The sequence below is a fragment of the Etheostoma cragini genome, chromosome 7, assembly GCF_013103735.1.
Source record: "Etheostoma cragini isolate CJK2018 chromosome 7, CSU_Ecrag_1.0, whole genome shotgun sequence".
NCBI classification, from domain to species: Eukaryota; Metazoa; Chordata; class Actinopteri; order Perciformes; family Percidae; genus Etheostoma; species Etheostoma cragini.
This window is the reverse complement of record NC_048413.1, coordinates 12,232,808-12,259,338: the sequence shown is the minus strand read 5'-3', so window position 1 is coordinate 12,259,338 and position 26,531 is coordinate 12,232,808. Positions and strand designations below refer to the sequence as shown.

General features: G+C 41.4%; 2 long non-coding RNA genes across 2 annotated transcripts in view; both read right to left on the bottom strand.

Moving 5' to 3' along the window:
- Positions 1-227: 227 nt before the first annotated feature.
- The window catches only part of LOC117947508, a 1,113,976-nt gene continuing 1,087,672 nt past the window's right edge, over positions 228-26,531 (bottom strand). Inside the window, exon 3 of the long non-coding RNA XR_004657255.1 lies at positions 228-419. This is a non-coding gene — a long non-coding RNA (uncharacterized LOC117947508). The remainder of the gene's footprint in view (positions 420-26,531) is intronic.
- On the bottom strand, positions 14,861-16,439 carry LOC117947504. The gene is made up of 3 exons (XR_004657251.1): positions 16,298-16,439; positions 15,307-15,669; positions 14,861-15,190 (listed from the first exon to the last, which is right to left on the bottom strand). It is a non-coding gene; the product is annotated as an uncharacterized LOC117947504 (long non-coding RNA).

Below are 26,531 nucleotides of genomic sequence, written 5' to 3'. Positions count from 1 at the left end.
TCTTCAAAACATTTGCGATCCTCTTTCTGGAACGTGTATTGAGAAGGAGAGCCTGACCTGTTCGTTGTGTTGTTGATGCCTCAAGAGAAAAGAAGTGACTCAAAGCTTGCCGTAAAGCAGTATCTCCGGCCGTACAACGCGTATGACATCACTGAGATTTTAAAAGGCTTTTTAGAACAAAAAAAGTCTAACACCCAGCAGGGTGTATTGTCTTAGCCTTTCCTTTGGAATGCAACATTCAAATTACTAGGCAAAAAATGATATCCTGTGAAAAGGGGATTTTGAGGGGTATAGTTCCATAGAGTTCCATTCAGTCTGCACTCGCCTGTGAGCGCCCCAATTGGAACTCCGGTGGAACTACAACCAGTTCAGAAGCAGTAAGTATCAAGAGAGTGGAACTTCTTCCCTTATCAGAAATTCTTTGGTTAAACTTAAATCTCTAACACATCAGGAAGGTGGGCCACACCTTTTACCATGCTGACACATGTAAAACATCTTGTGCCATTCCCACATTACAGGCTCTGGTGACGGTTGCTCACACTACAGCACCGGGTTTCTCAGACGTATGTAAATGTACATACTTTAGAAAGGTGAGAAGGATAAAACAACTCTAGAAATGAGAGATGAAAAAATGACTACAACTAAATTCTGTCCATTGCTTCAACAGTTGGTCCTCCGTCCTCTGCAGGACTACAAAAAAGGAAAACTGGGCAAGAAACAGTTAATGGCTTTTACAACGTTCAGCAAATGATCTGTCTCACCCTCTCCTCTACTTCACTGTCTGTCTCTCCCTGTCTGTCTGTGTCTGTCAGGTCACAAAGGAGTCATGCAGCTTGCAGGCCGTGACACTCTGACCAGCATTAGTGAGAGGTGTGCAGAGCAACACACACAAACACACACACATACACACACACACACACACACACACACTCCCAGATCCTTCTGACTTATCCCACAGCAGGGCTGACACCAGGCTGTTTATTTAACCATTAGCCTGGGGGAGGGGAGCCCAAGTTAGCGGAGCAGAGGGGGGGACACATGGTTTTTAGTAAGACTCCACTGTACACACAAATACACTTAAACACACAAAAGTTAACCTTAAAAGTTTCATATCCAACCGATTTTTTTGAAAAACGAAAAACATCAGCCAATAGGGTGAGCTAACGCCACTAATTTCCTGTATAGTTTTGCTTCTCACACATTTCCCACAATAACAATAAGTTATGATTACTGCACTAGGAATGAGAACATGATACAAATGATATGAGTAAAATACTACAAGTTGAAATTATTAAATGCCATTATGTTAGACTTTACTATTTATTTAGAGTAGGCACTGCAATAACTGATTTTTGACTGATTGTTTTCTGCGGTCGATACGGCGCTAGTAGAGTGGTCAGAGTAAACCAAAACAGTAAAGTCTAACGGCTAAAAAAAAGAAAGTGAAACTCACTATAAAGCTCTGTAAAGTCAAGGGAAGCTGCAAAAAAAGAATATTGAGTACAGCTTTGATAATGGACTTAGTTATGGATTGAATGATGAAGATTTAAATACTGAATTGCACACCTAAATTCCATACTAGACATTTGGATTAGCTGATGCAACAGAGTAAGTTTTATGCTATTAGAATTACCAACACCACAGCTGCCCCACAAAGGTGTGTGTTTGCGATGAAGCATTGATTCAGATTGATTAGAATATATTTCAACAGTCATGGCGACATCACTCCCCCAGCTAACATACCAAACATTGCAATAAATGCTGTAAAGGGACTCTGTAGTGCTTTTGGTGCTTGTAAATAAATAAGAGCTAAGAGAGACGTTACGGTAGGGACAGACTCAGAAGACAAGAGGGAGTTACAATGTGATTCTGGTCAGAGAGAGAGAGTGAGAGAGAGAGAGAGAGAGAGAGAGAGAGAGAGAGAAAGAGTGAGATGGGTTTTCACTTTAAGATAGTATGAGGTGAGAAGTGACTGATAGGGTGGGAATGCCATTTTATTCATTTGATCCCAACACGTACGCACGCACCATGCACACACACACACACACACACACACACACACACACACACACACACACACGCCACACACACATACACCTACACACACACACACACCCACACACACACAGAAATAGAGAGCCAGACATAAAGAGAAAACTGTACTTAACTGAGCTCCTCCACCCTGTAATCCTTTCCAACCAAACCAAGCCTGAACACCTGCAGAGAGAGAACTATGACAAGTGCTCTGGCTGCAAATCCTTCCAACAGGGTTCGTACGTCACAGACACTCCTAGTAGAGTACTGCTTATATGTTTTCTCAGGTCAGGTCACGATCTCTTTTCAGGTCACTACTCTCAGCATCAGATCTGGCAAGAAAATGTGTTGGATCTCTGTGAGGCTAGCATAAAAAACTGCTGCTCATGGAGTTATGTGTAGATTTTGGTGTGTGACTGGGCACATACTGCATGTGTTGTGCATAATTGCGTTTTTTTGTGTAAAGGATATTGTGTCTCAAGTATGACTGAGTTTCTGTGAGCTTTTGAGGAAGAGAACAGAAAATGGGAGGAGGGGAGCGTATGGCATATAATCACACAGACTGGATAACATGGAAAAGCCTTGGGCCAAAACTGACAAACACAGCTGCTTACTGACACAGTAAATCTACTAGATGACTCTCTGCCCTTCTCTGCCTGCCTTCAAACACACACACATACAAGCACACACACACTTGAATCTGAGCATGTTTAAGGGTTTGAGCAGTGCCACTGGGCTGTCTCAGGTTGGATAATAACTCTTGGCCTGTCAGAGCAGAGTGCAAGCTGTCCAAAAAGCTGTCAACATCCCACTTACCCTAAAACCAGCACGACTATGGCCTGTGCTTACGGGATCTTTGCCGGCAGTCTTCCCGACACACTTTAGCTGACACACGCTATTATAGCTCCTGGAGTCACACACAGCCTCTCTTTACTGTAACTGAGGTTAAAAAACATTGTTTGCACCATTGTTTTTGTGTTGAGGTCTTGTAGGTTAGTGGAGCTGGTGCTGTTCAGACTAAGACATTTCTCAAAGAAACTTGGAGAATTTCCAAGCATTCTTGGAGAGAGGATTTATAGTAAATTTCTTACCACTAATTCTAGAGATAACAATGACACCTGTATTGTAATAGTCCTTTTTGATCAGTTCCCAAAACTATGGAAGTAGAGAAACTTAACTACAAGTTCCTTTTGCGAGTTGCCATTTGAGTTTCCGTCGCATCTGAAAAACCATAACTGATCAGGCAGTTCATACCAATAATGAATAAAGAAATTAACGCTTTAGCTGAAACACAATTTTGATGAATGAGTAAACAGCAAGACAGTTGTCCAGTTATTTGTATTTACTGTATTTACTGAGTGACTCAGATGTATAAATGGATGTAAAGGAGACACGCAGAGGTTACTCCAAAGTACTGTAGATCATCTGCTGAGTTTACTGTATTTTTTGCTTTGTTTTAGAATGTAACTCAGATTAATTAGTTTGCAAGTAAAGTTCAATTTTTCTCATTCACTCGATTTGCTCTCATTGCCACGTGTTCACACTTAACTTTCTCAATCCGTCTCTCTTAAGCTCCCTATTTTTTTTAAAGTAGTTAGGAGCGAACTATATAACATTGTTTGTAAAGTTAACCCTCGTGTTGTCTTTCCGTCCCGTATGCAACATTTTGTTGTTAAAACCTTTTCTTTAATGTATTGATAGTTTTTTTAATCACTTTTTACGTTGTTTTTGTTGCTTTTTCCCTGACATTTTTGTTGTTTGTTTTCAATTTTTGAAGCTTTTTTTGTCAATTTTTTTAACAGTCTTTTAACTTTTATTGGTTGCTTAAATGCTATAAAATTAATCTAAACACAAACATTTTGTTAAAGAAGTGAACCGATAATTTATTTAACTTGTGAAGAGAGCTGTATGGAACCATCCACGTTGTTTTTCTTCAACAATTTGTTTGAAAGAAACCCAAATTTCTGATATTGAAACTCTGTAAAAGTTGGACCCGAGGACAACAGGAGAGTAAAGTAACATCAAGAAATATCCCCCTGGTCCTGATGGTTGCATATTTCTCTTACATGCTACAAACACACACAAATATTTTTGCACACTTTGTATGTGTGCAGAAAAAGACAATCTATCAAGTTATTTGTCACATGAAACCGTACAAAGTACAATTCCATTGAAATGTAATGACACCATAAAATGCATCATGAAAGATTAATTTTAAGTCAACCAATATAGGCATTTCTTTACATTCAAGTTAATTTCAGACACAGATATGCTGCTCCTGCAAAGAAAGACAGCGAAAGTGACCCCATTGTTTTCCACGGAGACCAGTGAAGTCTTTTAGAATCAAGAGGTTAAGCCAGACTCCACAAAGCAAAGCTCCTATGAAGCCATTCTGATGCTACCAAGCCATCACCTGCTGTTAGCATTCTATTGACTGACATAAATTTTGCCGTCATTTTAACAACAAATAACTTTACATCTGAAGCTTTAAGACTCTATTTGTCCATTGTTTATTTCTAAAGAAACACAACAATGTATAAAAGGCTCTATTACCTTGTATCTCACATTCTGGCCAGGTAAAATAAGCTACGATTGTGTCACAACCACGCGACTTGCAGTCACATAGTTGGCATCTTACCTCATTGTCCGGAGAGGCTTGCATGAAGTTTAATTACAAATGTTAACTAACATTTTAGTTAGCAATAATTAGCCTGTGCCTATGTTGTAATGACTGATTGGAATGATTGAGATTTTTCTCGGCACAGCTACCAGAAGACTTACAACTTTCAGACAGGTTGCTCAAATCACATATACGTCTCCAAGCTCCAAGTTGGAGGCTGCGGGGCAACGCTCAGCCATTACCGGAAAAATGCTTCTAATAGACTTTCCTCGTCTCCGTGGAAATCTACTGCGTCACATTGTCCTTTTCTTGTACTGTCTATGATTAGAAACCCTTTTCCCGTGAGTGCAGAGCGTTACTGCACAGCCTCTAACTGAGCCTGACGACGTTGATATGACGTTAGCAACCTGTCTGAAAGTTGTAAGTCTTCTGTTAGCTGTGCCAAGAGGAATCTCAATCACTCCCAATCTTGCACTAGGTACATGTTAGGAGATAACATAGGCACAGGCTAATTATTGCTAACTAAAATGCTAGTTAGTAATTAAACTTATTTTTAATAGGTATTTTTACTTGTACTTCATTAATATTTCATTGAAGCATTGGTACTTTAACTTGAGTACAAAATTTGAGTACTTTTTCTACCTCTGTAAACAGCACACACAACTTGTAGTTGCCCCTGGTGTATCTGGTGTGTTTTATAGTCAGAACCATCCGAAAGAAATACACGTGGAACAGGGATTATAGGAACAGGAAATATTGTACCCACTGGGAAAGTTCCTACTGTGGAAACACACTGTAAGGTACTCAACTTTCAGACTAAACTTTGCTCCAGAGTAGGTGTTACCACTCAAGTTATGTAGCAATGACAAGGTAAAAGAGGGGAGGATGATACTCTTCTTCCATAATCCATCTGGTCCTCTTTGCATTGCTTTGTTACTGAGGACGGAGGTGTGTGCTTGGAACACGTAAATGATCTTTCACTTTTCATATAAAGTAACTTAGTTGCCACATACTATTCTCTTTTCTGTGTGTGCGTAAGAGTTGGTCATTAAATGATGTAACAACATTATGTCTTTTCCAAGCCTGCTCCCTCCCCCTCTCTGTATTTTCTTCCTTCACAAAACCTCCCTGTGGCCGCAGTCAGGCCCAGATGAAAATATGAACTCGGAGAAAGAAATTAATCTCCCACACAAACGCAGAAAGGAGGCTGTAACTCAATACAGCCTGCTTTGTGGGAGGCCAACTTGTCCTTATCTTGGAGAATTAATACAAGTTGTCCACTTATGAGGAATGAGATTAAAATGTAGTTGGCTGTTATTAAACCCCAGAATGAACACAGAGGCATAAAGGATGTCAGCGTTTGAGGCAGAGAGGGTTAGAAGGTGCAAATGCGTCTGTGTGTGTGTGTGTATATGTGTGTGTGTGTGTGTGTGTGTGTGTGTGTGTGTGTGTGTGTGTGTGTGTGTGTGTGTGTAGGGACAGGGGGCGGGTACATTAGGCACAGTGTGTGTGTAGGGCGGGGGTTTGAGATTCCCAAGCAGGCCTTATTGGAGATGATTACTCTCATAAAACCTCTGCTCTCTAAATTGCCCCCCCTCCCCCCCCTCCTCCTTCCATCTGCAGTTTAAACACACTTAATGAAGCGCAGGTGTGTCAGACTCCTCGCTGACAGACAATTTCCTTCAGCAAAACAAGACAGTAGAGGAGACAGGAGACATTTGGCCATCTTTTCATCTTTACGTTGTGGTCAAAGGCGGCATATGACAGATATGAATGAAAATATGAATGAGAACAAATGTATCACATATTGGTTTTCTTTTACTTTGTTTCCTAATTTTTCTCCTTGCCTCTCCTCTCCATCATTCCCCTTTCTTCCTCTCCGTTAGTCCTGTGTCTTAATTCACTGCTGGATCAGCCAGTGGTGGGGATCTGTGGGTTAATACGGTTACCGGGATAACAATCTCTTCCTGTATCGCTCCATGATAGATGGGCACTGTGTGTGTATGTGTTGAGTGATTGAGCAAGTGGGTGAGTGAGTGAGAGATAAAGTAAGCGGCGGCTGTGTGTGTGTGTGTGTGTGTGTGCGGTCCACAAGCGAAAGTGTGGAAGCAGAGGGGGCCGTGGTATCCGTCAGAGGAGAACAATGGCTTTTAAATGAATCTGGGAGGTCGTAAATCACACAAAGAGAGAGCCCAAATGCAGCACTGATTGCCTGGACGTCAGAGTCAGCGGACGACAGGAAGGAGCGAATGAACGAGAGAATGAACAAGAGCCCCAGCGAGACACCTTGTTAACGCCTGAACAAAACGCCTCCATTAGGAACCAATGGCCTACTTATGCAAATTAATCCACACACGCACACTTTCTCTCCTGTAAGTTCTGTCCTTGGAAGGCACATGCATTCAGTCAGTCAGGACAAATGTAAATAAATCAAAGGACAAACACTTTTCCATTTCATATTTTTCAGCCTGATGTAAAGCTCAAAGAGAACTTGCCGTATGCCTTTGCAGTTATACCTGTACTGGCATAACACTGTTGCCTAATACTGTTGATCTTTTCTAAAACGGAAAAATGTTGAGCTCTATAAACATTTAAGTGGAAGACAAAGGTCTTGCCTAAAATACAGTTTGTCAAATATATGCTTTTCTCAATATTATATCATTTGAATTGGCTTGATAAAGATATAATTTCACTGTCACTGGTAATGCCTGCAGCTGTTACTGCACGTGTTAATACTAAGCAATAGTAAATCATTAGAGCCATGCTTCATTATGGTTAGTGTGAGCATTGCCTCAGAGAGAGATGAGTGGTAGGCAGTGTGTAATTACAGGTATTTGGGGAGTAAACATGCAATTACAAATGTAGAGGAGGCATTTTGCACACTTTTTCAGCTGGTGTGTTGTGGAAGCTTGTTTAGCTCTCCTCTTCATAGTAGTGGAAAGTGACATATCAAGTCAATTTAGGTACTGTAGTTAAGTACATTGTTGAGGTTCTTACACTTGACTTTTTTATTTTCATTTTATGCTACTTCATACTTCTACTCCATATTCTGGAGGGAAATATCTTACTTTTTGCTTCACTACATTTATGTGATCTCTATAGTTTATATAATAAACCAGCAGCTCCCAACCTTAGTGATTTGTGACTCTACAAAAAAGCTGTGTCCCTTATCACATTTCAGATGTATATGAGTTGTTAGGGCAAGCAAAGTTATATTTTCCCTTCTAAACTTCTATGATGGTTTTATATAAATATCTGTTTACTTCCCCCCAGATTTATTGTGTAACCCTAAGAAGGGGGCCGAGAGGGGTGAGAGTGATCCTAAACAGTAAAGTTGAGGCCGGACAGATACATAATATGCTGAAACTCACTTTAAAGTTCCTTAAACAGATTTAATGTAGGTAATAATACCAAGAGGTTCACCATTGCAACAACCCATTTCACATTTTTTATTTTTTTAAACCAGTTTTTGATCATAGCCTCTTTAAGCAGGATTATGCACTCAGGATTTGTACCTGTAATGGAGTATTTTTTACGTTATTAAATTGGGACTTTTACTTTAGTCACTTAAACTTGGGTATTTCTTCCATTGGTTGTCTTCTCTTTCTCTTTCCCGGGCTTGTTGTGTACTGTTGCAGTGAAATAACAACTGGCAGGGTTGAGTTCAGGTCAACTCATTTGGCCACCCGGATCAGCCCAGCTGAGGATCCAAGGTTGGAGATGAGAGGTCAAGAGTCAGGGCCTCCTAGCTAGTGCTTCTTGTCTCACCTGTCTGTTCACAGGGAAAGGAGGCAGAACAGAGGAGAGAAAAGGAGTTTGAGAAAGTGAAGACACAAAAGTTAACAGGTGTTAAATAATGGGCTTTTTCTTCATCTCGGTCTCACATGACATGACATACACCATGCCAAGAAAAATGGATAAAACTATCAACTGTGCAACAATTGCACAAACTGAATTCTGTCTCTTTCTTTTTTTCTTTCTTTCTTTCTTTCTTTCTCCCTCACCTTCTCCCTCCCTCGCTGTAACCATAATAGTGTGTAATGTGCTGGCTGATTAGGACTTTGACAGCGAGGTTCAGACCAGCCACCCAGACACTGAGGTTAGTTAGTCTGGGTTTTGTGGCCAGACTGTTTGGCTGGGAATACCCTTCTGTTAGTTAAACCTTGCTTGGCCGCAAGTCGCATTCCCACACATGCACGTTGCATGGACACACACCTACTGTAATTTAAATAAATGACAACACAACAAGCTTACAGAACCAACTGGAACATGCATTTCTGAGAGTTATCAGTTGTTGGAATTCGTATAATTTTACATTTTCTTTAGGTCTTGTCTGGCGGTGAGGGTTCCCAAGGGAGCAGGACACGTAGAAAACCAGCTGGGAAGAAAAGGACAGTCACTTCAAGATGGCAAATGTGACCCCTGAAACAGAGGTATGTGACAGCTGCTCTTTTCTTACCAGGACTAAAGAGAAGGAAAAGTATAAGGTTAATAAAGAGACAGTGCTTCAACTGAATGTGACCACCACTGAGTGTAAAAAAAAGACGGGTGGGCATCAGCGGTGCAGCTTGACGTTGTACAGTGGGGAATGGAACCGGTCAGTAAAACATTCAGAACAGTTGGTTCCCGCAAAGTCGACATTCTCTGTATTTTTCTCTGACGCACACATAAACAAACAAAGATACACAAACACACGCACAATATTTACAATACTTTGTATTACTATTTGATGACGGGTTAAAGGAGGCGCGACTGACCTCCTCAGTCATAATTAAGAGCCTAGGAGAGCAGAGCCTTTAGGCCAGCCAGGCCCCTGCCCAGACACACTCCCTCAGACTGCACTGTTTATGTTTCATTAGAGCACAATTAAATGTCGCATCCCTCTCTCTCGCCACCTCTCACACTCTCTCAGACTTTCTCTGACTCTTTAATGTGTGTTTGTGCATTTGCACATTTTCCTCTGAAAAGGATCAGAACAGTATTTGCTTGGCTCCACTGAGCAACACCATTTGCCACCCCCCCAATCCTTATCACAGGTCAAACAAGATGCTGAGAGGCCCTTCACTCTGTTATACATACAGAGAACAGAAGGGGGGAAAGGAAGAGGAGGGACGAGAGTAGAATATTATAGAAAAATAATATTATAAAAGGGTTACAGATGAAAGAATGCAGCAGGGGCTGTTGATGGAGGGATGACGTTGTACTGTGTGACAGGTAAGGAGAGAGGAGGAGGAGGAGTAAGAGGTGGACAGCTCTTACCCTCAGTCTCACTACCCTACCACAAAGGAAATGATTCAACATAGCAGGAAGTAGAGGTATGAAGACAGAGGAGACTGTTACTGTTAATGTAGAACCTGTGACCCACATTCAAATATATTCGCACTACTACACTACTAGTGTACTCTCACTTTCAATTTAAGGTATCGTGACTTGAGCTCAGCCAACAACAATGGAAGTCTTAACCAACCTGAACAGATGTTAAATTGCACACAGCTGAAATTAAATGCATAGCTCAACAGTTTGGGAAATACACTTTCTCAGAGATGATAAGATTGATACCAATTTGTATGCTTAATATGAAGCTAGAGACGGCAGGTGATTTGCTTAGCTTAGCATAAATACTGGAACCAGGGGGGAAACAGTTAGTCTGGCTGTGCACAGGTTAAAAAAAAATCTGCCCAACAGCTTCTCCAAAGCTTACCAACCCACATGTTACGTCTGGTACAGTATGTTCAATCTTTACAAAATTTTAAACGTTATCTGCTGCAACTCTTTTTTTGGGCGAAGGCAGTAACTCAGTGGAGGCTTCCCTGGTTGTCTGGGAACCTCATGGTGACATGGTTGATGCGTAATACATTTTAGGCCAGATAGCTGCACTCTTACCTGCCGCATGACTCTTGCACAAGTGTAAGAGTGGAAAGAGTGTAATATTGCCGCTAAAAATGTAAAAAAAAAAAAAAACTGACTTATTAGAACTGATTTATATCCACACTAAAAGATGTTTGAATCTTTGTGAATTATCCAGTGAGAAATACACATAAATGCTCAGCCTCTAATAGACGCTGCACTAGGGGAGGAAAGTGGATGAGAGGAAAACTGATGGCAAAATCAAAGAAATAGATAGAACAAGAGGTCCTAAAAACGTTAGAAAGCTAGTTTTTCTCTACTGGTTTCTTAATCTGAGGATACTGAGGAGTAATTAGCAGCTTTGAATCAATACTTAGTGATTTATGGTTGTTTACAGTTCCAGACAGGCAGCCGGGACAGACAAGATGTTAACCCGATTCACGACCGGAGGGCACAAACTACACACCACAGACTCACCCAAACTCACCACAGTGGCAACAAAACATGGCAGTGCAACAGGAAAACACTATAGGTAAAATGGTGGGAAAGGTTGAGACATTTCCCATGAAGAGACCGCAGTCCACTGAGCTTTTGCCTGTGCGTCAACAACCACAGGAAGCCAAATGCAAAATGCTACATCACTGTTATGATACCGCGTAGGTTTCTATCAGTCAAATCTGTGATCTAACCTGCAGCGGGGAGTGTGTAAAAGAGAAGATTGTAGCTGTCTTGTGGCTTATCTGAACAGCAGGACAGACGTTTCCATGAGCATCTATTAACTTTTCTTTCTAATGCCGGACTTGCTCTCTTCTAGTATCATCCACCTACAATTTGGTTTGTCGTCTGGTTTATTTTCATCTTGCTTTCCCCATTCCTGTTCCTGGTTTCCCCCTCTTTTACCATTTCCTTTGAGAACAGGAAAGCCCCTCCAGACTAACAGCCCTGGTCCGTCTATTCAATACACACTATCACACTCTCTCTCCCTTCCCTCTCTCCCTCTCTCCCTCTCTTCATCTTGGTTCAGCAGACTATGTAAACACATTGGGTGTACAGCTGGCATAGAAAGAGAGCAGTGGGACAAAGTTTGTCTGTGCATGTGTACATATTTATGTGAGAGCATACAGGCAAATGCATGGTAGAATTAGGAGCGATGTGACGATGACCAAATGAAGAAATAGTTTGATTGTGTGTGTGTGCATGCATGACTGAGTTTATCTGGACTGGGGGGTATTACAGGCATGAGATACACAGTGACTTGGACACTGACTAGGAAGCAAGGTCTGGAGGCTGTGGGGGTATTGGATGCCTCATTAAGTGTGTGTGTGTGGGGGGGTGTTAGCATACAGCTGTGGACGGGAGACATGCACAGGAAAACGGGAGTTGGCCTGAGACCTACACAATCAAAGATTGCGTTAAGTCAAAGTTGTAATGTTGACCACTTATGTGTATTTTTAGACCGTTAAGTTGAATTTTGTGTGTAGGGGTGTATGTGTGTGTGTCGGCACACCTCTCTTTGTACAGTCCCACAAATTTTGTGTTTTCAGAAGGAAATACCTTGACAGGTTTTTGGAGCACCCGCCTGGGTACCCCCCTCTCCTACTCCCACTTTCTTCCCACTCTATTTTTTTCTCCTTCTCCTCTTCCTTTGGTGTAGTTTTTGGTGTTATTTTACACTCACACGCCCTTCCTTTGGCTTAGAGCAACACACTCCCTTTCCATCACTGGAGTTGCATAACTGCCATTTGGTGATCAGAAAACTTAGGAAGATAAAGTGGGAAATTATTGAAATTCTCATTCTATGATATTTCGGATGGTCACATCACTGGTTATGTCACTATCATATTCTGAAATATTTCCTAAAGGTATACCTACAGAGATCTTTGGCAGTATTAGTGATATTCCTAGTGATAAACCTCTAGTATGCAAGTATACAAATATTGATGAAATGTGTCCTTATTGGTTGCAAACTCATTCCTCTACCCACACGTTTTATCTCACTTTTCTCACTTTACCTCCTACCTCTAATTTTTTCTCTTTTTCACACAATCACTGTTGACAGTTTACCAGAGGAGAGAAACCCCTTCACATGTTTCTGTGACAGATGTGTCAATGTCCCATAATGAGGAAAAGTGACATTCCACACAACTCACAGAGACAGGAAGCGCCGCTCAAAGGCCACAGGAAAAAGGAAGTAACCAAGGATAAGCTGTGCAAGTCACTTACTTACGGTAACTCATGATAAGACTTAGGAAGTTGTCAGAAGATGAGGGTGTACTCAGTTGCAGAAAGAAAAAAGAAAAAATCAGATTGAAATCCTAGGCTAGATAAAGATAAGGAGTGTGTGTGTGTGTGTGTGTGTGTGTGTGTGTGTGTGTGTGTGTGTTGACAAGCAACATAACAGGTGTGGCTTGAGTGAGAGAGAGAGAGAGAGAGAGAGGAACAGCTGAGAAAGCGTCTATAACTAGTTTTGTGTTGAAAGGTCAAAGTCAGGCCTCGGATTTGAAATTAAAATGAAGTGTTGGTTTGGCACCGTTCCCACTTCAGTACTCTATGGAAAGAGTGTATTTGGTTGTGTGTGCGCATGTGTGTGTAGTACGTGTGTGTGTAACACCACCTGTGTACACATTTAATTCCCATTTCCCACAGTTTTATATATTGTGTATTTAGATTTATGGTATATCCAACTATAAATCGAGGAATCTCTGTGCATGTGTCTGTCTCCCTCATGTGCAGTGCAGCAGCAGAGGCGGGGAGTTGCTACATCCCTAGGCGGAGCTGAGAGCAGCATGTCTTTGCAGTGGGCTTCCGGGTTGACCGGTGTCATGCCAAAAAAGTGATCATCGGCCCAAAACTGATTGCTGTCTACCCTACATGCAAATGATAAAATTAATCATACACAAACAAATGTTAGATGAACACGCAGGCTCGTTGGCTTTTAAGCACATTGTTTTGTTGCCAGCGGTTGATTACATTTCTCCCGCCATTCTAGATAAAGAAAAAGGGGAATAGCCAAATCTCTAGATAAGCCGCGGCTGCGCCTGATTGAACCGCGTGTTACAAGAGTATCATAAGTTAGTAAGTAAGTTGATGGAGTGACATCAGTGAGTGTATGTTCAATGAAAGAGCATCGTCCCTGGAGGGAACGTCTCCCCTGTGCTTACCGACCACGGTCTGGGAGCACATAACAGGAAAGGTGTAACACACGCTTATAGTTAGATAAAAAGAATACTGGGAACCAAGAATTTGGCTTGTTACGAACAGGCACGTGCTCTAAACGGGCTTCACACTAGTTGTGTAAAGCAAAAAAAAAGGCAAAACAGTTTGTATATTGTACTTACATTGGGCAGTGTTTCTGTCGCACTCACAGGATTCATTATTACAACTTCAATTTTAGAGAATTTCCGTTACACAAGTCTTATAAGTTGGTTGACACTTCCACACATGAATCGCCCAAAAATAATATACCGAAAGTTTTTTTTTTTTTTTTTTGAATTGGGTACGGGAAAAAGTATTTTTGGGCCCATGCACATCATGTGACCTGCATTTATGACTGTGGCCACCATGCCAAGATCCCCACACAGCCCAGTTCTAAAAGTAGCATATTATACAGTTTATCAAAGAAGAAAACATTGTTGGAAACTAAACATCCAGTTTATATGCAACATATAATATGCAGAACATGTATCAGAAGGCAAATTGAGAAGTTGTTTTGTAATTGTCACATGTTTGGACACTTATTTATTCCAAACTAACTACACCTGTAGTCCTCTAAACCTTTTACAGCCACCTCTCAAGCCTTCAGGAGGTGAGTATTATATGATACTTAAAAAAACGTAGAATACAAAGGTTAACCGTACTTTTGACCCAAGTCGTTATTCAGGGCACAGCAAGTTATCAATACTGAAAGATGAAAGGCCACATATAGAGTGCTTTTTAACTGAATATGTTTTCAAAGCTTCTATATGTAAGCCTGACCTGATGTGTCCTTATTTAACCTCTTGTGCTTGCACAGGAATTCTTATAAAACTGTTTGTTTTAGGCAAAACGTTATATATTTTGGCAAGCTTATGCTGACATTGTAATAACATAAAATAATGGCACTTTAGCTAGCTGTTTAACACTGAAAAATACAAATTTTAAGGTTTTAATGAACATTTGATGAACGTCAAGCTAAAAACAGTTACACATTTGTAAATGTAGCCAAAGGATAAGTGGATGTGATGTTTGACAGTCTCCAGAAGGCCAAATTCACATGAGAGTTGATAAGTAATGTGCATGTGATATGTCCACTGATAATGGAGCTAATGTAAACTTTGTCGACCAATAACAGGCTTTCCCCAGAGAAACAAAAAAACATTTGCGAAGATTATAACCAGGTGATAACGTCTCTTTAATCAGGCCTTAATGCTGTATTTTATAAATGTTTAATCACTTTTTCTAACTTCAGCAGAGAGAGTTTTTATCTGAAGCAGAATGGACTAACGCTGCTACTCTGCGGTAAAGGAAACTGTGAGTAAAAGGTACATAGGCTGCTTCAAAACGTTTGACTGTTGAGACTAGACAGTGTAAATGCATTTGGAATCAACTTCATTCTCACTGTCCTAAGAGTTTTTTTCTTTGGGTCAAGTTTTATCATCTAGTACTTGAAAGGCCGTCTCAATCTTCTTCAACCCGTTCTCCTCGATGATGCTGTGTCATTCATGCAGACAGAGATAAACAACATATTACTAGATCAAAATGAGGATCATTTCCATAAAATGAATTTACACAAACATCTTTCACATCAGAAATTGACAATTACTCACCCATAACATTTCTCAATTATTAAATCTTTCAGTGGGCCACTGTGAGTGATAGCGCTGCTGACTACTCTGAGACTGAAAGAGAGGGATGACCGAGGGAGGATTTGGTGCTGTTGAGCAGTGGATGGATAACACGGGGTGAAGTGGGAGAATGGCTCCCTGCCAGAGCCCAGCACCAGGTGCAGAATGTAGGGTAGAGAAGTGTCCTTCCTCAGCTCCCCCGTGGAGGGCACCAGCCCATACTGAACATCCACTGTCCCAGTACCCTCTACTGCTGCTAGGCCATTTTCCCTCCCTACTCACCTCAGCTGTTTCTCGATCTCGCCCTCAAATGCTCCCTGTTTGTCCTCCCAGTAGAAAACAACTCTGCGCCAAACAGAAGAAGGAGATTATGTCAATTAAATGGTATGTGCTGTATGCCACAAATCACACACACATGTTTTGCACTCTCCCCCCCCCCCTTCTCTCTCTCACTCTCTCTCTCTTCTCTCTCTCTATACGTTAGCCGGAGCCACAGTGTTTTATGGCTCATGTGTGTTGTGACAGTGTGAAAGGCACAGGAAGGAAAGGCTGTGCTTCCTCTGATGCTCCTGCTGCTGTGGGTCAGAGGAGATAAGAACACACACACAAACACACACACACACGGATGCACACATAGCCATGAACAAACAATCACAACATAGATCCATGCTGCCTGCACTATAACACCCCCTCCCTTTCCACCTCCCCTGCAGATCAGCTTCCATGTGGTTTCGGCCTTAATCAACCTCCTGCACACCCACTCCACCTCCACCTCACACATTTCGGTTTGTTCTCATCTCAACAATTTGCACTCCCCGGTCCAACTCGAAGTGTTTGAATTGGCTATGCGAGACGAACGCTGGAGGCTGTTAAAGTAGTTTCAAATAGGTAAACAATCATAGCTCAAATTAACACTGAACTATTCCGGTTAGTGATGTGAAGCAAATATCCTGACTGCTCTGCCATAACATACCAGTTGTGCATGTATGAAAGAAACACACTTCCTTCAGAACTTCCTGGAAAGTGTACATGCTATGCTTTTCAGGGCAAGACTGCTGCTGAGATTGTGTATCTGTGTTGTTTTCTTTCTGTGTGTGTGTCTGTGCGTGTGCATGTGTGTGTGTGTGTGTGTGTGTGTGTGTGTGTCTGACGTAAGCCCCTCTATCTGATGATGCCCTTCTAATCCCCACAGTGATGTGTCATGAATATGGAGTTTAAGACTCAAATCCCCAGGGATACACAGGCTATAGATAGCTTGCTCCTACTACACATACACATATGCACAATAGGTACACACCTTCAGCACCAGTCCCACTCCACTCAGCGTGCACAGCGCTGCTGACCCTTGTGACGTTGAAGGGGCAGAACAGGGAGAAGCCAGAAAGAGGTGATTAAGATGAAAGTAACAGAGTCCAAAGAATTTCAATGGACAGAGGAAAAACGAAATGCAGAAAAATAACAACCTAAGTCTTATTTTTCTAGCTTCAGCCATCATTCCTATTGAGAATAATAACAATGTAGTCACACTCTTATTAGCTGAGGTCTGGAAACACCAATCCTGTATCCTATTTAATACTTTTAGGGATATGCATCAAAATTGTTTTCCCAATTAAGTTTGATGAAAAAAATAATCACTGTTGGGATTATGTTCAGAGGCAACTTTTTTTTTTTAAGTGGATGACGAGCAACATTTATGATTTGTGAGGGAGGTGATCCGGATGAAAGCTGCAGGACTTTGACACCAGAGACCAGTCTGTCTTTGTGAGTCTGTGGGTCGGTTTAGGCAAAGCACTTTGGGTAAGGCTGAAAAAAGATCATATTTTTTGCCAAATGTTGGTAAAGACGTTGTGTCCTATTGCATTAAACTTAACAACAATCCTTTTCCTACCTTAACCAAGTGCTGCCAGTGCCTAAACATGACCATAAGTGTTTAAAGGTCAATATAAACGTCTGCTCTCATGGAGCTCTGTACCAGGCTGATAATCACCTTTTATTGTGTAACCGTAACAGCAATGACTGCTAAAAAGACCGTGCAGTGCTTGGTGCCCGACTGACACCCACCTTTTTCCGACTTAACAACCACTAAAAAGAATGTGACCTTACGGCTGTCTGTACCCAGTCTGTTGGCTATGCCCGCTGAACAGAAGCAGCAGAACAATTTCAGCATGAAGGAGATTGTCGGTACTACTACTTTCAGAAGTTGGTGATGTAGCTACAATAACATAACATAACGTTAAATACATGGCAAAGCGACCTGTAGAGAACACTGTGTCACAATTAAAAATTCAGCCTATGGGGTGTTTTGCCAAAGTTAAAATACATGTTGTCATTATGAGGAAGTCAATCTTGCAGTTTCTGGCATATATCATGTATCCTACATTAGCAGTTAGCGTTTATTAGCATGGCGACATTAGCACCAGTCAGGGTCACTTCACAGGCTGTCTAAATATGTGTGCAAGTACTTAACTCGAGTACTCTATATAATTTATTGTGAGCACACGAATGTCAAGATGAGTGAAAATGACTTTCCCTACGTTAGCCGTGATATAAATGAAGCTTAGCGCTTACTTTTTCAAGAGGAAATTAGTCAACTCTGTGTCCTTTGATGCTCAAAGCTGTTTCTATGTTTTAAATGCATTGCCGATATTTACCCTTGTTTGACCTCGTCTTTGGTTCTGCTAGAATTAATCTGTCTCCGTTGTTCGTTTGCTTCCATGGCTGTACTACAGCTGTAGCACGCTGGGTTGACGTTTTTACAAGTTTCTTGGCAACACGGCCTGGCTTTCAAACTGGGCAGTTGATACCAACACACAGGCCAAAACAAAAAACAGACATTCCGTTACGGAACGGATATTTCGAAAGGAGAAAATACAGGTTTTAGCATTGTTGTCAGAAAACAAAGTTTTTCAACTTAGCATGTTTCCTTAATATCTGATGACAGATTGTTGGCACCTTTAATAATGCTGTAGTTGTTTTTGTATTGGGTGGATTGTTTGTTTTGGCGGGATAAAAATGTAATGCGCTTATAGATATGCTCAATGTATAGCTCAACATTTTTGTTACTTGCCAGATACATTAATTAACATTGCCTCTATGTAAATAGAAAGCCTATTCGGTTTTCTTCAAAAATTACTTGCTGTCACAAATCAGTTGTATATAAACATAATTTAGGTACGGTTAGGGAACAAGGCAACGTTGGTAAAATGAAGTCCAATGGCAACAAGCACTGGTAACCAGTTAATCATAAATACAGACATAACTACCCTTCTGAAAAACAGTAACCGATCATTCGTTACACTTTTAAAAACAGAAACTAATCATTAACTACCAATTTTTGTGTGTATCTCATTGTAAAGTGTTACCAACTAAAGAAATACAAGCAAACTTAAACATATATCTACTATATACAGGAATGCTCACAGAGACATTATCACTGTACTTGCTTTGGGTTTTACCTACACATAAAACAGTTTACCTAATCTGGCTAAACCGTTTGCTTTCTGTTTTACTGTCCGATCATTTATTTTTTTTCCACTTATTGGACTTTGCTGTAGCAATGTCACCGCATTCCCAAAACTCAGCAATTACTTTTGTGGGTACAATGTTATCATAACCAATATAAATAATGACCACAGCTATAAAAATTACACTCAAGCTGCAATACTGTAAGCCTAACCTATTCTCAGATATCAAATGGAGCATATCAAAACAACAACTGCATTGTACCTTCCATCATGTGATTACAATTAACAATTGATGTCACAAATAGCTGAACTTGTGTAAATTTGCTTGTGTTTGCATGTGGATAAATGTGTGGCATAAATTTGTATGTAGGCTAAGAGGTACTGGAAGCTACTTATCTTTTATTGAAAGCAATAATCTGGAAGTGTGGTTTCTCTGGTTATTGTTGCCTGGAACACACATACAGATGCGTATTGTAGGTGATAAAAGACATAATGTAAGTATAATCCCACTCTCTGCCTTACCCTGACACACACACACACACACAAATGTATCCTACCACGCCCCAAAAGCTTGCCAAACCATATGGCTTAGGGATAATAAACCGAACAGCCAGCAACACGTCTCCTGTGCTCCCGAGCCAGGCAAGCCAAAGGAATGCACGTCTTACGTTCCCTCCCACCCTTTATCTGTGTCTCTCTTTTTTTCCTCCCATGTCTGTTTGTCATTCTCTGTCTTTCCTGCTTGACTCTGAGGCATTGAGTAAAGGACCCTCTTTTAAGTTGAAGGGGTATGTGTCTGAGTGCAAGTTGGCATCCCAGTGTGTGTTTGTGTGTTCGAGGTGTGCCAAAGAAACCAGTTCGACGAGTCTTTGAGGAGCTTGCCCTTGGGATGGAGGGACGAGAGGGGAAGTGAGATGGAAAAAGGGAGGGAGTGTGAGGATGAAATGAAAGGAAAAATAAACAGTCATGTGAAGGAGAGAGGGGAAAGGGAGAGATGATCGGTGAGGAAGGGGAGAGCTGGATTTAGAGAAACTTTGCAGCATCTCCCTGCTAATCTCTCAAATATATATTTGACCAAACACACCTCTTACCCCCCGCTTCCCTTGTTTCTTCCTTTGTCATTTCCCCCATTGCCCTCCTCTTTCCGGCCCCCCCCACCTCTCTGTTTCTCTGTGGTGCAGTGGGACAATCAGCAAGGCCTGCGGCAGGAGTGTTAAGCCCCGGCCTGGATTTGGAGCATGGCTGCTCTCAGTTGGGAGGGATCCAGGCCCCCTAAGGGATGAGGGGTGGGAGTGGAGGGTAGAGGGGTGGGGGTAGGTGGAGGTAGGGAGGAGAGCAGAGGCAGCGAGCAATACAGTTCTGGATCACCTTCAAAGAGCTCCAATCCCAATGGAGAGACTGGATTCCTCTGCGGAGAGAGGGAGAGAAAAAGGGGAGTGTTTGGAGGGAGAGAGAGACGGAAAGACATGGGAGACATGATACAAGGGGAAAGTGTGAAAAGAGAAAGGAAAGAAGTGGTTTGGGCTTTAACTTCTTTCCCACTCTTTGACTCTCTCCCTCCCTCTTGTTCTTTCTCTGCATGGCGTGCATGCACTTGCCCTTCATTCAGCAGCCTGTACTGAGTTGATCTATCTGTTTGCTGGAGCAAGGAGACATGGGAAATCTGCCCCGCACAAAGGCGTCGTTGTGCCTCCCTGGAGCTTCCTTTAGGGGCAGGCATGTGTGTATGTATGCCTGTGTTTGTGTGTGACAGGGATGAGTAGGAGTTTACCTTCCAAGGCCCCCACCTTCCAGAAGGTACACACACACTCCCAAATGTATCTCAAAAAAACCAAGGACATTGCCACCTAGGTGTGTCATTCTTATGCATGCAATAGATGACTTTTAAGCCCCACACCTATAAGCCTCTTATAGAACCCCAAAAAGTGTGTGACAATTTAGGATACCTTGGATTTGTTCAGCTGGAGTTGTCCATTTTCACGTTTTGTGAATTTGGGGCAAACAGTTTATTTTATGGTTTGTGTACCAGTTTGTGTGTCTCCGTGTGCATCAGTGACAGACCTTCATCCTGAGTCTGGGTCAGCAGTTTGTTTAGCATCAATTAGAGGCTCTGTGTTCCTCAACGCAAGCGTGAAGGGAGAATTAACGTGCAGTGGCGCATTCCCACCAGTGCATTATAACACATGGCACCTCAGCTGGAACAGTCCAAGTGCGTTTGTGCATGCGCGTGTCTTTATATGTATGTGCACACACATATGAGTGTGTCTGCAGATAGGTAAATGATTCAAATTCAGAAAGTGCTCTACTTTTTTGTTTTATTTTGTCCTACTCTGTCTTCTTACTTTCCTCTCCTCCTGTCTTTCAAGGACTATGTTTGACCACAGCTATTTCCCTAAGCCCCTGCTTTGCCTAGCAACACACAGCACATAGTTTCCATAGAACATACATTTAATGGGAGAGAAGATATATAAATTCTGGAGAAAGTCTCTTAAAGACAACTGGGTCTAAAGATTTCCTGCCTGGCTCACAGACAAAGTGAAAAACACATGTTCAGTGGCTTTAGCGCAGACTTTTCTTTTAAAGGCATGTTGTGGAAGACTATACATGGCATGGAGGCTGAAACAGGGCTAATATCATCCTGACAGCAACAATAAATACAGGGTATGGTTATGATAAATGAAACACCAAGGTAATTACTTTGCCTTGTGGTGGTGAGTTATGTTTTTATTGTTCTGGTTTTGGTTCAGTCTTTACACAAAGAGTGATCATTGCTAAACAGAATAATTCAAAGTGATTATAATTTTAACCATTCATCCTTCTGGAGCTAGTAAAGAGCTCAGGAAGTACTGCATTGGCTTCAACATTTGGCCATAGTCTGACCCGGCCTAATTCTGGGGTCCAGACTAGCCCGAAAACTAAAAACTTCTGAAGCCAGTATTTTATTGTCTTTTAATGTTAATCGTCTTTTTCTCTTTTGAAGTCAGAGGTCAAATTGCCTTGTGACAAAAACACAGCCGGAAAGAATGTTCAAAAGTGTTCTAAAAGGCAGATTTTCCTGACTACCATTGGTGAAAGTTCTGCCTTACACATTTAAAAATATATATATTTTATATAACTATTTGTGCAATACTGTCAAACAAGCAAGCAAGTTGCAACCTGTTGATTTGCCATCAGCCTACTTGTAGCATGTGTGTGATGAGACAAAGATCCAATTATCTGTGTGCAATGGATTTAGTCTATCATTGTAGTTTCAACCCATATTTAGTAACATTACAAAAGTTATGCAGTGGTACTATTTCTATTTGAAGCGGATGATATAACTGAACTCTGCCCAAATGCCCTCAGGTTCCATTGGCCTTGAGCCATGCTGTAGATCTTAAACACCTTCATGTACAGTATGTTTAGATAGGATTATATATTGGTATTATGTTATTCACAACTTTTTATAAAAGTAAAGTCAGTGTCATGCTCCTCAAATCATTTTAAAGTATCAACATATCCAGACATGTTAATAGAGGCATTGTTTTCTTTGAAATACCGCATCCGAGAAATATATGCATCGTTCATGATCTTTCAACATTATTAAATTAGAAGTGATTAGAACGTGCCTAACCCTCTCAGGGATTATCGGATTGAATTCATGCCAGAACAATGTACCACACACAGGCACAACATTGCCCAAATCCTTCGGTTTGGCAGTTTTTACGTTGCTTTTTTCTTTACTTTGATTACACCCTCTGCATAAATATGGAGTATAGTTTCATTTCTTTTGTGCACTTTTTTTTTTCTTTGATGGGGTATGGGATGCCAGTTGGCCTCTGCCAGGAGGAAGGTGTCCTGGCTTTGCCAAGGTATGCCCTCCTCCCTCTCTCTCATGTGGAGCGAGGTTCTATTCTCGCTTGTAAATAGTTAGATAAGTGTGGTTTACCCATAGCTAGGGTGTAAGGTGCACTCAGCACCGCCCTGACATGTCTGTGCCAAAGCCCAACAGGGGTGTGATTACCTGGGACGGGGTCAGCATTTTATCCTGGGTAAAAATACCTGCCTAGTTATAGAAGAAACATAGAGAGGGCAGCTCCATGCAAGGGGAACCCTGTCTTCACACATCCAGCCAACTGCTCCTCTGTGTTGGCCAATGCTCTTGTAGTTTTTCCACTACTCCTTTATAAGAGTCAAATATTACTTAGCAATCTGTCATGGGGACTCTCAGACAAAACCTTTCTATCTTCCTCTTCTGCTCTGTATGACTGCGACGCACTGACCTACAAAACACTTTACACACGTCCAATATTCCACTCTCTGCAGCCGACTTTCAGTCCAGTACCTTTCCGCACTCCTGTGTTCCCCTACTCCGCCCCTTTCACACCACATCTGTCTCTCTGCCCTCCGAGTCAAGGACAGAGAGAGCCAAGCAGACATGCAGAGGACAGCTCTGCACCAATCAGGAGGCGGAGAGAGCTTCTGTCAATTAAATTGTTTGTGCTTATGCTGCAAATCACAGACACATGTTCTCTTCTCCCCTTCCCACCCTGTGGCTGTTGCTTCTCTTCTCCACCAACTAATGCAGCGTAATCATCCTCATCACCTAATGAGACCCTACTGTACACAAAAACTCTCCATTCTCTCTCTCTCTCCCCTCTTACACGTGTGAAAAGAGCCGCCACATGCTGACACAAACTGGTATAGTAAATGCAATACACAACCATATGAACCTCTGCCACACTATCAACAGAGGGGCACTCATTGCCACAACACTTTAAAGCCTCTAATGCCACAGTAATACTATTGTAGTGTGTATTATCAACAGGACAGTGAGCAATGAATTAGGGTGGCAGCTGGGGAGGGGAGAAACCCTTCATTAGCCTTCAATGTATCTACTTCCCCTAATCTCTTACAATAACATAATCTCTTTAAAAGTGCTGCAGCTTAAATCCAATCTGCCTAAAACCTGACACGTGATTAAGGTCAATCCTCAGTAAACCCCAAACTGTGGGGTCCCAAGAACTCCACACACCATCCCCACCCATCTAAGCTACAGTACAGTATGTGCAGGTATTACATTTATGCTTTGCACTGTGCAGAGTGTTTCGCAGAATATAAACATCTAGTGTATGTGTTTCCCTGATTTAGACACTTACTTCACTTATGCTTCCAGTCAGACAGAGCCGGGCCTGCCGGCTGCTTGTGCCTCTGATCGCAGAGCAGTTTGTATCCTTTTCACAGCCTCTGTTCTATCTAACCCTGGTAGTAGAGCGCTGTTCTGCACTTTTTATTTTTTGATGTTTTTCCATAGTGTCTCTTTCCTTCAAACCACTTACAGATGTTGGCAGCGGGGAGCATTGTGGCAACTCCAAACGAGGAAATCTAAATAGAGATCAGGCTGTAAAATAAAAAATGAAGGCCCAGAGAAAGAGAAAACAAGGGGAAAGCAAGAGAGCAAATGCGAGAATGGGTTGAATGGGTAAAAGTAAGCAGCAGTCAGTATGCATTAGCGTAGAATTTGTAGAGAGGAAAAATATATATACTTTCTGCGCATGTAGGAGCAGTAATGTGATTTAAGTGCAGCTTTTTTGTTTAGTAAGTAGAACTTTCAAAATCTTCATTTGGTGTTTCACTCCAGAGTTGCCTCCTTTCATTTGTTCCAGACAAATATAGGCAGAAATAAATTATGTCTGTGATCTTGAGGAGGAAGACAAAGTTAGAATGAAATCATCTGCAGCCAAAAAGGCACATACTGTAACAGCAAAGAACTGCAGATTTTCAATAGCTGATAATTAACCCTCTTAAATTCTATATGGTTCAAAACCACAACTTTATTTTCACTTTTGAAGTTAAAGCTCCCTTGGCAGGTTTTGTATTAAATAGCAGGCTACAGCATATTGAGTGACACCCACCAACTGGAATTCACTAAGGCCTACTGGAAAACAGTTTGGCTGGGTTGAAGGTAGACTTGGCCTGCCTCTGTGGTAGTAATTCTATGTTACCTCCCTCCACCTGTTTTACAGGAAGTAGCCTTATCCCGGTGGATCAGAAAGGAAATGTGAAATGCCACATCCTGCTCTAAGCTCAGAGTCAGAGTTCACTACAGCTAATGTGTATTATGTCCAGACACCTCCTATGGAGAGAGAGAGCACAGAGAGAGAGAGAGAAGTGGCAGCGTGTTTGCAGTCATGCCACTCCCTCCGCGGTGATTGTAAAGATGAGTGACCTGTCTCTCCCATCTCTCCTCTCCCTCCCTCCTCTTCCTCTATCCCCTGCACTTTATTTATTAATGGATCCATTCAATTATTTACTTCACATCCTAGGGCAACAACAGGCCAGCAGAGTACACAGGGAGGAGATGATACAGCACACCAACAGTACTCATGCAAGACAGTCCACGTACTCTGTAGAGTTACAGTAATTGACTGGTGTGATATGCCTCTATAGTGTATTGGTAAATAGAACATACGTATGTCTTTGTAGATGTTTTAGTTGAGGTGATTGGATTTGGAATTTGTCAATTTGATGAATTACAGATTTGTGGGGGGAATTAACGTTTAGTCTATTAAAAGGCATAAACAATGTAGACAGAGAATATTGGGAATGTACAAGGTGACGTCTTCAAATTGCAACTCTCAAAAGCACAAAGATTTTCCATTTACAATTAAAGTGCCCATGTTATGAAAAACATTTTTCTGAGATTTGGGGTGTTATTTGGTGTTTCTGGTGCTTACACATGCGTTAAAACTTGGGGAAAAACTATCCATGCTGTTTTGAGTAAGATACGGTTTCTGAATGTCCTTTGTCTTCAGTCTCCGTGTGAGCTGTTCAAAATCTGCTCGGCTTTCTACGTCACTAGCCGAGATGAGGTGGCTAACTATAGCACATGCTAGCGCTAGCATGCTAGCTCGTTGTCAATGGCAAAACACTGATACAACACACACTAGTTCACCATAATCTACAAAAGAACTACTTACATGTCTCTGTTCTGCAGGTATTCCACAAGTGTCCCTCGGTGAGAAGAGGTCTCCCAGCTAATCCCGCCTTGTACTGACCAAAGTTGGAGAAAGAGTTATCTAGCTGATGTGATCTTACATAGCTACTGCACATGAGCGACTCCCAACATCGTTAGAATAAAAGTGAGATGTCTCACTCTGTAGCTAAAACAAAGACCTAAACACACAGGGTAAAAAAATAGGATCTGCAGCATTGTGCCATACTACAAAAATATGCTGTTTTTGGAAAATGAAACCATGTAAACCTACTCTGTTACAACCTCAAAATAAAATTATGAACCTGAAAATGAGCATATTATGGGTGCTTTAAAAAAAACAGAGAATTTAACAAAAATACTCATTTTTGTGGAGCTAGAACAAGCTAATCTTTCACATTTTGATTCATGAATAACTTACAAATATATACATAAATAACAATAAATTGATTATCAAAATTGTTGTCAATTAATTATCTGTAACAGACTCATTGTGGGGCACAGCGGGGCAAGGAGACAGTTCATAGGTTCTCTCCAAGCGGAACGCAAGGCCGGGATTGGTGGGCGTTTCTACAGGATTACAGCATTCATTTTGCTCCTTTTACAGAGCTCATAAGTTATGCAGTGGTGTCCGGGTTTAAAGACCCTCAAACTATATATAAAAGTGTATATTGGAAATAGTTACCAATGCTGCCTTAAAGTAACTTTAAGTACTAGTACTTTAACTAGCAGTATTGCTATGTTTACTTAAATCTACTTATAGTCTAAAT